The following is a 12,936-nucleotide window of genomic DNA, read 5'->3' on the forward strand; positions in this document are numbered from 1 at the left end:
AAGTATTCGGTTCTTGTATTGCTTCCATTGTGTGAAATCCCTGGTGTTCCTGCCAATCCCTCTGCCTTTCTATTAAAAACTGACCACATGAAGCAGAAGAACAGACCATGCTCAGTCTCTAGCTGTGCTGGGAACCCAGCCTGATCTCATCCAATGAGCAGACTTGTTCTGTTACACCCTCCCCCTGCACATCTTTTCACTGGGAAGATCAGTGTATTGCTATTTCTCCTCCTTCTATCTCTTATGCAGCTGAGAACAGAGGGAATGTGATCACTTTAAAAAAAGGGGAAATAAGGTGTTTATAGTATTTTTTATATTTATACACATATGTTTTGCCTTTCATTTCTACTTTAAACTGGATAGGTTGTTTCTCAAGGTGAGGGTTTACAATCACTTAAAAGTCCAATTGAACATTACATTTAAATCAGCTAAATATGTTCAGTGTGCATCAGTGCAAAAAGTATTCACAGTCTTGCAGTTTGCGTTCCTTGGGAAGCAGCAACAAACAGAGAAAATAGAAAAGGTTGAACCCTGCCAACAAAACAATGGGCTCTCTGCAGAGGTCAAACATGCTGACTGGAGGGTCCTTGCTCTGATTCAGTAGGGGGTATGTCAGACCTCTGCAGAGAGATCATGTATTTGACACAGAGACTGTGGGAATTTTTCTAGAGCATGCTGGCAGGTTGTGGCTAATTTCTTAACTTTTGTTTTGATGCACCTGTAATGTATTTAACAGTTTCCCGGTTGCCCTATAGCAGAACTACTGCTACAGGGCAGCAGGTCTGCGCAAAATCATGTATATACAGTATATGTGATTTTGTATTTCCGGGCTTCAGCTGTTGATCATCGGGTCCCAGCCAGTGATTCCCTACCAACACCCGGCGATCGTCGAGTATCACTGACGGGGAGAGGTCTGTATGTAAACAATACAGATCTCTCCCCTGTCAGCTCCAGCACACTGCTTTGTATTGCTCTGCATAGCAGACTCTCAGCAGCAGCTAAAATATTTTTTAGGCCAATATTGCATTCCTTACCAACAACTATTTTCACATATGTATTTATAGGTTTTCATGCAGTCTTGTCCCATCTGGGAGATCTTCCAACACTTTCTGTTGCAGCCAGGGGCATCAGGATGGGAAGGGAATGGAAATCACCACACAGAAACTCTAACCCTCTTTTATTGCATGCAAAACAAACAAAAAAAATAGGTTGTCTGGAGATCAAACTTAATGCGCACAATATGCACCCAAATACTAACTGTTCACATTGGGTTTAGGTACCACGCTCAGTACTGCCTAATGCTCCAATGTTCACAACACAGGTTCATTGGCTGATTTACTAAAGGAGTTAAGAAACGTCACACTATAAATATTAACCTCAATTTTCTAATCACACGGATAGCAAATTCCTGTCTACTTATTTTATCTGTAAATGGATGAATATTTAAAGTGAAGAGGAATTTTCTTGCATTCCATTAGATTAATATATTATTAGATTATAAGTATAAATGTATGTAAGGGGTGCATGGGTGTGCTGGAGGGTTATTGATACTGGCTGCTAGGAGGTCTATTGCTGCTGGAGGAATCCATTGTTGTGGCAGGGTTCTATTGTTGCTGGTGGGCAATTGTTGCTGTAAGGGATCTACTGTTAAGGGAGGAGTCTATTTTTGCTGTCTGTTGGAAGGTCTACTGATCCTCCTCACACTGGGAGATCTATTGTTGCTAGGGGGGCCTGTTGTTGCTGGGGTGGGTCTATTTGTACTGGGGGGGGGGGTTAAGTCTATTGTTGCTGGCTGATGAGATCTATTTTGCTGCTTTTCTTGTTATCATTATCAATTTCCATCCGCCTGTTCTGTGTTCTCTAAAAGTAGCAGTACTGGGAGATGGATTGAGGGAGGAGACAAGAGATGGTGCTCAGAGGAGGACAAGCGGCGACTTGGAAGAGGGGGGGGGGTACCTGTACCTATTCTCTGAGACAAAAAAATCCCTGGTAGCATATCAAAACTACTGATCTCCTCTTTGAGGCATCTTCCTGTCTACTTGTTCCAGCAGCTGCAACATGGCATTTATCAGAGTGGGTTTACTAATGATAGTGATAGCAGTGATTTATGCCTTTGCATAATTAGCACACATTAGCACTCTACTACTGGAGAAAGGAAAATGACACAACTATTTTTGAAATAAGGTGAGACGTCCGCCCCTTCCTCCCCAATGCCATGGTCCATGTAGAGGTTTCTTGCAGTCTTTGCTACACTTGTTCCATTTAATTGTGTTTGAGCCTGACATTTTATACAAATGTTCTACTGTATTCTGCAAAAGACTGAATAAGAATAAAACACTTATATGGACAGCTGCTGATTTTATGGGCCATACTTTGGAATACAATCACTTAGCCCTGGTTCACGCCAGTGCAACTTGTCATGTGATTTGATCGTTGACAAGTCGCACCCTATTGTTGGCAATAGAACTGTTCAAATTGGCACGACTTTGACTTTCTGATTTTAAAAAAAGATTCCTGTGCTAATTTTTGTGATCACAGGTGCGACTTACATAGGCAATGAATGAATTCATGCAAGTCGCACCTGAAATCGCACAGGCCTGTGGCTTTGAAAACATGCAACTTCAAGTGAAGTTGCACAATTTCAAAGTTGGATTCAGTGTGAACCAGGGTTCAGACTAGTAGTGGATATTTCTAGTTCCATAAGCATGATACTTGACTAGTATTGGGTCTTTCCATTGTCCCATCAACAGCAAGCCGCATTAGAGAATTTCTACATACAGGTGAAAAAGATTGTGCCAATGGCAAACTGTGAAAGGTGCAGGGTTGCTCACCCCTCTGGCACATTCTGTAGAAACTAGGGAGCTGCTAAACATCATTCTGTGTTAATGAAAGGTAATAATAACAGATGTGAGAAACAAGCAGGAACATTTGTGAAGACCCCTAGTGTATAATGTCTGGGGAGAGGGGGGGTGTATAGAATGTTGTAATGATATGCTGTGTCTGCAGTTACATTGATCATATCATTTTGAATTGTATCCGGAAGCAGTAAAGGTATACCCCTAATCCTATACCACTTGAGTATGGATAACATACATAATCCTAAGGCCCAATATATAAAACCAGACGTTACATTTATTCTATAAACAGTCTGGGTTTTCTGTTCTCATCATTATTGGTCATTCAAGGGTTAAACATGTGTTATCTCTACAAGCAGAATAATTATGACATACTTTCACCATGGTAAAATGTTTCAAGCAAAAAGTACTGTAATTGCTACTCACAGATGTGCATATACCTCTCTGAAGATGACCAGCGGAGATGTATTGTAAAATGGCTATTTTATGTTTACTGGTGCGCAGTGCGGACTAATAGTATTGGTAAATGGTGGCTTCTGTAATTGCTACAAAGCTTCTAGGAGGAAGGGCACAGCTGGGGAATTAAACAGTAAGTGGCTGATTTCTATAATAAACACCTGACACAATCATTGCAAAAGGGTCCTATTTGTCTGTCAGAACATATTTAATGTTACTACTTTTATTTAGAGCACATTTTCAAGGCCAGCACCTGTATATGTCATTACCCCATTCTGAGTCTAAATGAAATGTACATTTGCATGATTTCTTTCAGTTTCCTGCTTTTCTTTGATTTAAAGGCTAAGTTCACCCTTTAAAAAAAATAATACATGTACATACTTTTGCAGGTAAAAAAAATGTGGATTTATTATTTTTTTCTCTAGAGCCTGCAGAGCATTGTACACGTAATCAGCAGATTGCAGATGCAATGTCAGGCTCCTGCAGAATCTCAGTATAGCTGTCTGCCTGTACCTCCTATATCAGTGTTGTGTTAAGGTGCAGTGTTGTGTTAAGGGGTGATATGTTGTGTTAAGGGGCGCTGTGTTGTGATAGGGGTGCTGTGTTGTGTTAGGGGCACTGTGTTGTGTTAAGGGGTGATATGTTGTGTTAAGGTGCACTGTGTTTTGTTAAGGGGTGCTATGTTGTGTTAAGGTGCACTGTGTTGTGATAGGGGTGCTGTGTTGTGTTAGGGGCACTGTGTTGTGTTAAGGGGTGCTATGTTGTGTTAGGGGCGCTGTGTTTTGTTAAGGGGCACTGTGATGTAAAGGGGGGCAGTGATGTGAAGGGGAACTGAGGACACTGTGGGACTTCTTTAGAGGAGACTGTGTTGTAGGGGGACTGCAGTGTAAAAGGTAGGCTAAAGATGATAATGTACCGTGGACTGTGATGTGTTATATCGCTAACGTGATTCGGACCTCTGCTGGAAAGATATTTTGCTGACTGGACCTCCGTAAATTTTAATTCAAGACCCCAGCCTATATAGTCATTGGATGCTGGAGAACAGGAAGGGTAATGAACTATGAGAGTGTTCACCAGCACCTTTGCAGTTCATTGAGAACTACAAGCTGTCTGCCTCAATGGTAGATGGTAGTGGTAGTTAATTCATTCACAGATCACTGTGAATGAATGAAGCAGCTGTGTGGGCAGAGCCCTGCATGGCTTTCCTTTTTCTAAATTGTTACAGGTGGTGCAGGGAAAAGATCCCCCACCCAGTGTCACATAAATATGGGTGTAATATGTAATATGCAACCAACTTATCTTTTAAATGGATATCGTTACAAAAGAAAATGCCTGCATAAGAAACATAAGATTGGGTTGTCCACTCTCAGACTCCCAGACAATGCTATTCCCAGGGCTTTGAAGCTGAATCCATATATACAGTATCTCCCAGAAGTGAGTACACCCCTCACATTTTTGTAAATATTTGATTATCTTTTCATGTGACAACACTGAAGAAATGATACTTTGCTACAATGTGACATAGTCAGTGTACAGCTTGTATAACAGTGTAAATTTGCTGTCCCCTCAAAATAACTCAACACACAGCTATTAATGTCTAAACCGCTGGCAGCAAAAGTGAGTACACCCCTAAGTGAAAATGTCCAAATTGGGCCCAATTGTCCCCAGTAGCATGTGACTCGTTAGTGTTACAAGGTCTCAGGTGTGAATGGGGAGCAGGTGTGTTAATTTTGGTGTTGTCGCTCTCACTCTCTCATACTGGTCACTGGAAGTTCAACATGGCACCTCATGGCAAAGAACTCTCTGAGGATCTGAAAAAAAGAATTGTTGCTCTACATAGAGATGGCCTAGGCCAGGGCTCAAAATTTCAAGTCCTGAGCTACTAGCCAGTCCTTAAGTGTTACTCGCCACCAGTTGCAACACCCAACCCTTACCCTGCTACACCCCTAATTCCGCCCCTAAACACACCCTTGTAAATTATCCCATGAAATGACACTGTTACATGTTACCCACATTACATCAGGGTCCCCAGAGTCCCCCCACATTACATCAGTGTCCCCAGAGGCCCCCCACAATGCATTGGGCTCTCTAATGTCCCCCTGAACACTCCATCATACTTAGACCATGCATCGCATACAACCATAACTCCCCATAATCTTTCACTCACAAAACCATAACTCTACCAAGCATATCCTACCTACTATCCAACCCAGCAATACCGCAAATGTCCCATACTCTACCACCCATAATAACCACATAATCCTGAGCCTGACCAAACCTCCCATACATGTATGTTTACACACAGACACATACAGAATCATGTACACACATGCACAGAGACACATGTACACAGACACATGTACACACACAGACACATACATGTACAGACACACACGTACAGACACATGTACATACACACCACAGAGACACATGTACACACACAGATACATGTACATACACAGACACATACACATACGTATATACACACACACAGATACAGTCACAGGTACATTTACATACACACATATACATACACACAGACGCATGTACATACACACAGACGCATATACATACACACAGACGCATATACATACACAAATACATACGTACATACTCATGTACACACATACATGTACATACACACAGACACATTTACATATACACAGACACATGTACTCACATACATGTACGTACACAGAGACATACATATACACAGACACATGTACACACATTCATATACATACACACAGACACATGTACACACATACATGTACATACACACAGACACAAGTATATACACACAGACACATGTACACACATACATGTACATACACACAGAAACACATACATACAGACACACATACATACACACAGACACATGTACATACATACATGCACACACGTACATACACATACACACAGACACATGTACATACATACACACACGCACACACAGAAACATACACACAGACACATGTACATACATACACACACACAGCTACATACACATAGACACACACAGATACATATACACACACATAGATACATACACACAGACACATGTATAAACACACAGACACACACACACATGTACATATACACACAGCCACTTGCACGCGCACACACACTCACAGACACACACACACAGATACTACACACAAACACATGTACACACACAGCTACATACACACACACACATACATACACACAGATACATACATACACATACACACATGTACATGCACACACATGTACATACATACACATAGACACACACCCACATGTATATACACACAAATACATACACACAGACACATGTACACACATACATGTACATACACACAGACACAAGTATATACACACATACACGTACATACACACAGACACACGTACATACACACATACACACAGACACATGTACATACATACACACACATACACACAGACACATGTATGTACATACACACACATACATACATACATACATACACACAGACACATACATGTACATACACAGACATACATACATGTACATACACACAAACACATGTACATACACACAGACACACATACATACACACACACACACACGCATACATACACACACATACACAGATAAATACACACAGACACATGCAAATACACACACACATACACACAAATATATGTATATAATACACACAGACACATGTAAATACACAGACACATACACACAGATACATGTACACACACATACAGATACATACACAAAGACACACACACATGCACATATACACACAGACACTTGCACATACGCACACACACACACTCACATACACACAGACACACACACACTACACACAGACACATACACACACACACACACACACACATACATACACACATGTACATACACACACATACACATAGACACACACATGTACATATGCACAAATACATACACACAGACACATGTACATACACACACACAGATACATACACACTGACACATGTACATACACAGACACGTACATACACATACACATATACATACACACAGACACGTGTGCATACACACACACGTACACATACACACACACACAGCCCTATAAAAAGTTGCAGTACTTCTTACCTTCACTCACAGAGGCGGGTACTGCACTCTAGGGGGAGGCAGAGAGCACAGCACACACTCCTTCCTTTGCTTTCACTGTGCTCAGCTATTGAGCAGTCTGACGGCTTCCAGTCCAAGTGACAGAGCTGGCCTGAGCTCCGAACCTGCTCAGCAAGACGGCCCTGGGGGCACACTTCCCCCCACCATAATTTCCACTCGCCCATGCGAGCAGGCGAATGAAAATTTCAAGGCCTGGCCTAGGCTATAAGAAGATTGCCAAGACCCTGAAACTGAGCTGCAGCAAGGCCATACAGTGGTTTAACAGGACAGGTTCCACTCAGAACATGCCTCGCTATAGATCAGGGCTTACAATTTCGAGTCTAGACCTACTAGCCAGACACAAACCTTACTCTCCACCAGTTACCCCACCCAACATTGCCCAGGTCCGCCTCCAACCCCACCCCCGTTCCGTTCCCCAACCACGCCCCCTTAAAGCTTATGAAATTATATTTTTCTTTAGAATAAAGAGGCCAAAATATAAAAAATTGCAATTATAACATAGATTTATTATGGCAATTTAAACATAACAGCAATAGCTTAATAGCAACAGGGGGGTACAATCAAAATATCAAGTTTTACAGCTTTAAACCTGTAGTGAACATTTTGTATTTTTATTGTTTATCTCCTGCATCTTTAAAAAGAGACTTTAGTAACTAAAGTCTCTTTTAAAAGATGTAAGTTTAGTTTACAGAAGTATAGCATAAGAAAAAGTGCTTCTTTTGACGCCAAAAAACATGGAATAATAGTTACTGTAAACATGTTGAATTTTTTATCTCCAGCAGAGACCTTAGAGAAGTGTGGCATTAAGAAAAAATAAAAAAGTGCCTCTTTTGATGGCCAAAAAACATTGCATAAAATAAATAACAATAGTAAACATTTTGCTTTTTTTTATCTCCAGCATCTTATTAAAAGCTTAGAGAAGTAGTGCATTAGGAAAAAACAAAGTGCTTAATTAGATGCCAAAAAACATGGCATAACAATAGTAAACATTTTACCAAAGATGTGCTAATAGAGCAGCCATGGTTTGTGTTGTACAGCAGGACCAAGACTTGTGTAATACCCTTTTTCTGATGCAAAATACCACTTCAATGGCTGTGTGTGGATTGCATTCTATTCAATTAAGAAAAAAAACACCAAAAAATAATTTTTTGGGATGACAAAAAGCAATAGGAAGCCAGTTTCACATAAAGATATGCAATGGTTTTCGTTGTACAGCAGGACCAAGACTTGTGTAATACCCTTTTGGAGAGGGTGTCTTCTCTCAGCGGAGGAGAGCGGACCTCTCCTGCACCTGTCCCCTCAGCGGCGCTGCTAGTGTAATGGCGGTGCCGAAGAAGCCGGAAACCGAAAGTTGTAAACCGGAACTCGGCTTCACAATGAGGTTTGGAGCGCAGGTGCAGCAGCTCCATCATCTGTGCTTGCTGCTCACCACACAAGAATTTCTCCTCGCATTTGGCGAGCGGGCGAGCGGCTTTTTCAAGCCCTGCTATAGACGACCAAAGAGGTTGAGTGCACGTGCTCAACGTCATATCCAGAGGTTGTCTTTGGGAAATATTCAACATATAGCACTATCCTTTCACAAAATAGAATCCCCACCAAGTTACTAATACAATCCTTCCCCTGAAGTACAAATAACATCAAAAAAATATAGTAAACTTGATTACCCTCTAATCAGTATTAGTGTATAAACATAAAGTCCAAAACCCAAAAAATGAAACAAAAACCATCCAAAAGAAAAAACAAAAAAGTCCAAAATAGAGTCCCAAATTATTATTTCAAAAATCTTTATCTGTAATATCTTAATTCTTCATATCTTCCAAAATCTTTGTGATATACTTCAAACCAGATCTTCATATACCTCAAAGAAAAGAACTCAACATCTGTAATATCTTCAAAGAAAGGGGTATATAAAAAACGTGCCACACGTGTTTCATGCACATAAAAAATTAACGTGCCACCACAACCGTGAGAAAAGGAAAATCCCTCAGCCTTAGGAGTCAATCCACTGCATACCACTAGAGGAAGTGCATAGTTACCCTCAGAATGGTATCAAGGGTCTGAATACTTCTTTCCAACCTTTAAATATTCCTTCAGCCTTTCCAGCCACTTCCCACAGACCTCATAAACAGACCATGGATCAGTATGTATCATAAAACTTATAGCACTTTATTGTAGCAACTTACATTCAAATACGATGACATCAGCTTCAACATCACAAACGGTATGTTCACAATCCTGCCTCTCCTCATAAGTGTATAAATTCCACACTATCTCACTCCCGAGGGGGAACCGATTGCCTGTGGTAAGTCCCCAGTACCTCAAATCCCCATGAGGATTCCAGGAAGCCACAGCCGCATGTACCAGGATCAAAAATGGCCGTCGCCGCACTTCCGGAAGAGCGTCACTACGTCACCACGTCACGTGCCCCGGACGCGTTTCGTCACATCCGGACTTTGTCAACAGGGATACGGACATGTCTCCTCATTCCCCTTAAGTACCAACCAGGGCGGGGAAATAATTGCCGCGGCCATCTTACATCCTGGGACACTGGATATCCTCACTCACTTATATAAGGCATATCAGGGCCAGTGAGACGGAACACAGAGAAGCCATTATCCAAAACGGCAAAAATGTCACCAGCACACCCTCTAATATATAGACCGCATTTTCCACCAAAACATCATAATACTTCATAGAACTTATGTCAACAGTAAGGGTCCGATGATAAACCCATATACAAACAATTATTATAAAATATCTGGATTAAAAATTATTATATAAATTAAAATATGTTCCCTCCCAACCCCAATATGCATGTAAACAAATATATCCTCTTTTAAAATATATTCCACCCCCTAAAATTCATCTAAATTAATAAAAATATTAATACTAAGTAATCCTAAATAATACAAAGATAATCTGAATAAAATAAACTAAAAAAAATTTTTTTTTTTTGTTTTTCCCCCGTTATATCGAGCATTCAATTACTGGTCAGAAATAAAACAATTTAGGTCTAATTCAATATTAAGACCCTTGGGTTTTAGAGTATTCAGCCTATAAATCCAAAAGGTTTCATTTTTGGATATCTCCTGTACCCTATTGCACCCCCTCCAATGGGATTCCAGGACATCGATACCACAAAATTTTATAAGGCTCGGATCCGAACCATGAAACTCACAAAAATGTTTGGATACATTCTAATAGATAAGTCACATATTTAAGTGTTCTTGCATAGCAAGGAACACTTATTGTTATCTCACATATATATTCTTATTCTTATTCTTATTATAGCCATATTTGCCACGCTAACTCCTCCCACAGTTTTTACACGTGATACAAGTAATATATCAAAACGTGCGGATTGTTCCCGATCGGATTGCTATTACTTTGTGGAACGTTTCGCCGAATCGTTCAAGAAATATCGCGGTTTTTGCGGCAAAATTTTCCCATAGGAATGCATTGAGCAGCAGAGCACAGCTAGAGTGTGCAAAGGAAAAATCTGAAAAATCAGAACATGATTTGTAAACTGCCATCACTCTGCCATTTTCAAGCCCACCTACACATATCTTATATCAAAACGTTCACCTAACCCTGCTGTCACTAAAAATGTTCACGGCTAGGACATACTCCTGATAGTTTTCACAATATGACCATTTGTTTGGACCTCACCCCTCCCATTGACTTTCATTGAAACTCCACTTTAGACACAAGAAATTTTAAGGGACGTTTTTAAACTGCAACTGTGCCTTCATTTTTTATCTTTCAGAGACATACTATACATCAAAATTTAGGTCTGTTTCTTGTGATTGTCACAATATAAACCTTTTCACGGTAGCATTTATACTTTTAAAACTACAAGCGTTTGAAAATGGCAATCGCCAGTGAATTTGGCAAGTTTAAACAGCCTGTTTAGAGCAGAGCTTCTCACACACCTGTGACTGACTGAGGTAACAGGTGCAACCAAAGGTCACTCAGGGGGCAGCTGAGTCACATTAGAGTGAGAAGTGAGAAAGCTGCAGTGTGGAAGGAAAAATCAGAACATGATTTGTAAACTGCCATCACTATGTCATTTTCAAGCCCACCTACACATATCTTATATCAAAACGTTCAGCTAACCCTGCTGTCACTAAAAATGTTCACGGCTAGGACATACTCCTGATAGTTTTCACAATATGACCATTTGTTTGCACCTCACCCCTCCCATTGACTTTCATTGAAACTTCACTCACAGCCACCTGAAATGTTAAGGGACGTTTTTAAACTGCGACTGTGCCTTCATTTTTAATATTGCAGAGACATACTATATATCAAAATTTAGGTCTGTTTCTTGTGATTGTCACAATATAAACCTTTTCACAGTAGCATTTATACTTTTAAAACTACAAGCGTTTGAAGATGGCAATCGCCAGTGAATTTGGCAAGTTTGAGCAGTGTGTTTAGAACAGAGCTTCTCACACACCTGTGACTGACTGAGTCACAGGTGCACCAAAGGTCACTCAGGGGGCAGCTGAGTCACATTAGAGTGAGAAGTGAGAAAGCTACAGTGTGGAAGGCAAAATCAGAACATGATTTGTAAACTGCCATCACTATGTCATTTTCAAGCCCACCTACACATATCTTATATCAAAACGTTCAGCTAACCCTGCTGTCACTAAAAATGTTCACGAATGCCAGTAGTGTACCGCGCTCCAATATATTCTACCTTATGTGATATAATGAATTCATAAGTGTACCACCAATAATCAAATAATTACATCAATTAATTATACTTAAATATATGATTTGTGTAAATATATAAAATAAATTAATTTATCAATGTGAAAAAACAAAAACTATGAATGAAAAATATAAATAAAAAATAAAAAATATTTGCAGTGGGAATGACAGTTCCTTCTGTATAAATGAGATGGTGTTATTATTCAGTCTGGATAAAAATAAAAATAAAATAAAAATAAACATAAACATAAAAATAAAATAAAATTAAAATAAAAATAAAAATAAACATAAACATAAAAATAAAATAAAAATAAAAATAAAATTAAAATAAAATTAAAAATAAAATAAAAATAAAAATAAACATAAACATAAACATAAAATTAAAATAAAAATAAAAATAAACATAAAAATAAAATTAAAATTAAAATAAAAATAAAATAAAAATAAAATAAAAATAAAAATAAACATAAAAATAAAATGAAAATAAAAATAAATATAAAATAAATAAATAAATAAATAAAAAATAAATAAATAAATAAAATAAAATAAAATAAATAAAAATAAAAATAAAATAAAAATAAACATAAACATAAAAATAAAATAAAATAAAAATAAAATAAACATAAACATAAAATAAAAATAAAAATAAAATTAAAAATAAAATTAAAAATAAAAATAATATTAAAATTAAAAATAAAAATAAAGTTAAAATAAAATTAAAATTAAAAAGAAAATAAAAATAAAAATAAATAATTGATA

Source organism: Staurois parvus, unplaced genomic scaffold, assembly GCF_062004578.1.
Source record: "Staurois parvus isolate SC_StPar_1 unplaced genomic scaffold, SC_StPar_1.0 ptg000011l, whole genome shotgun sequence".
Taxonomy (NCBI): domain Eukaryota; kingdom Metazoa; phylum Chordata; class Amphibia; order Anura; family Ranidae; genus Staurois; species Staurois parvus.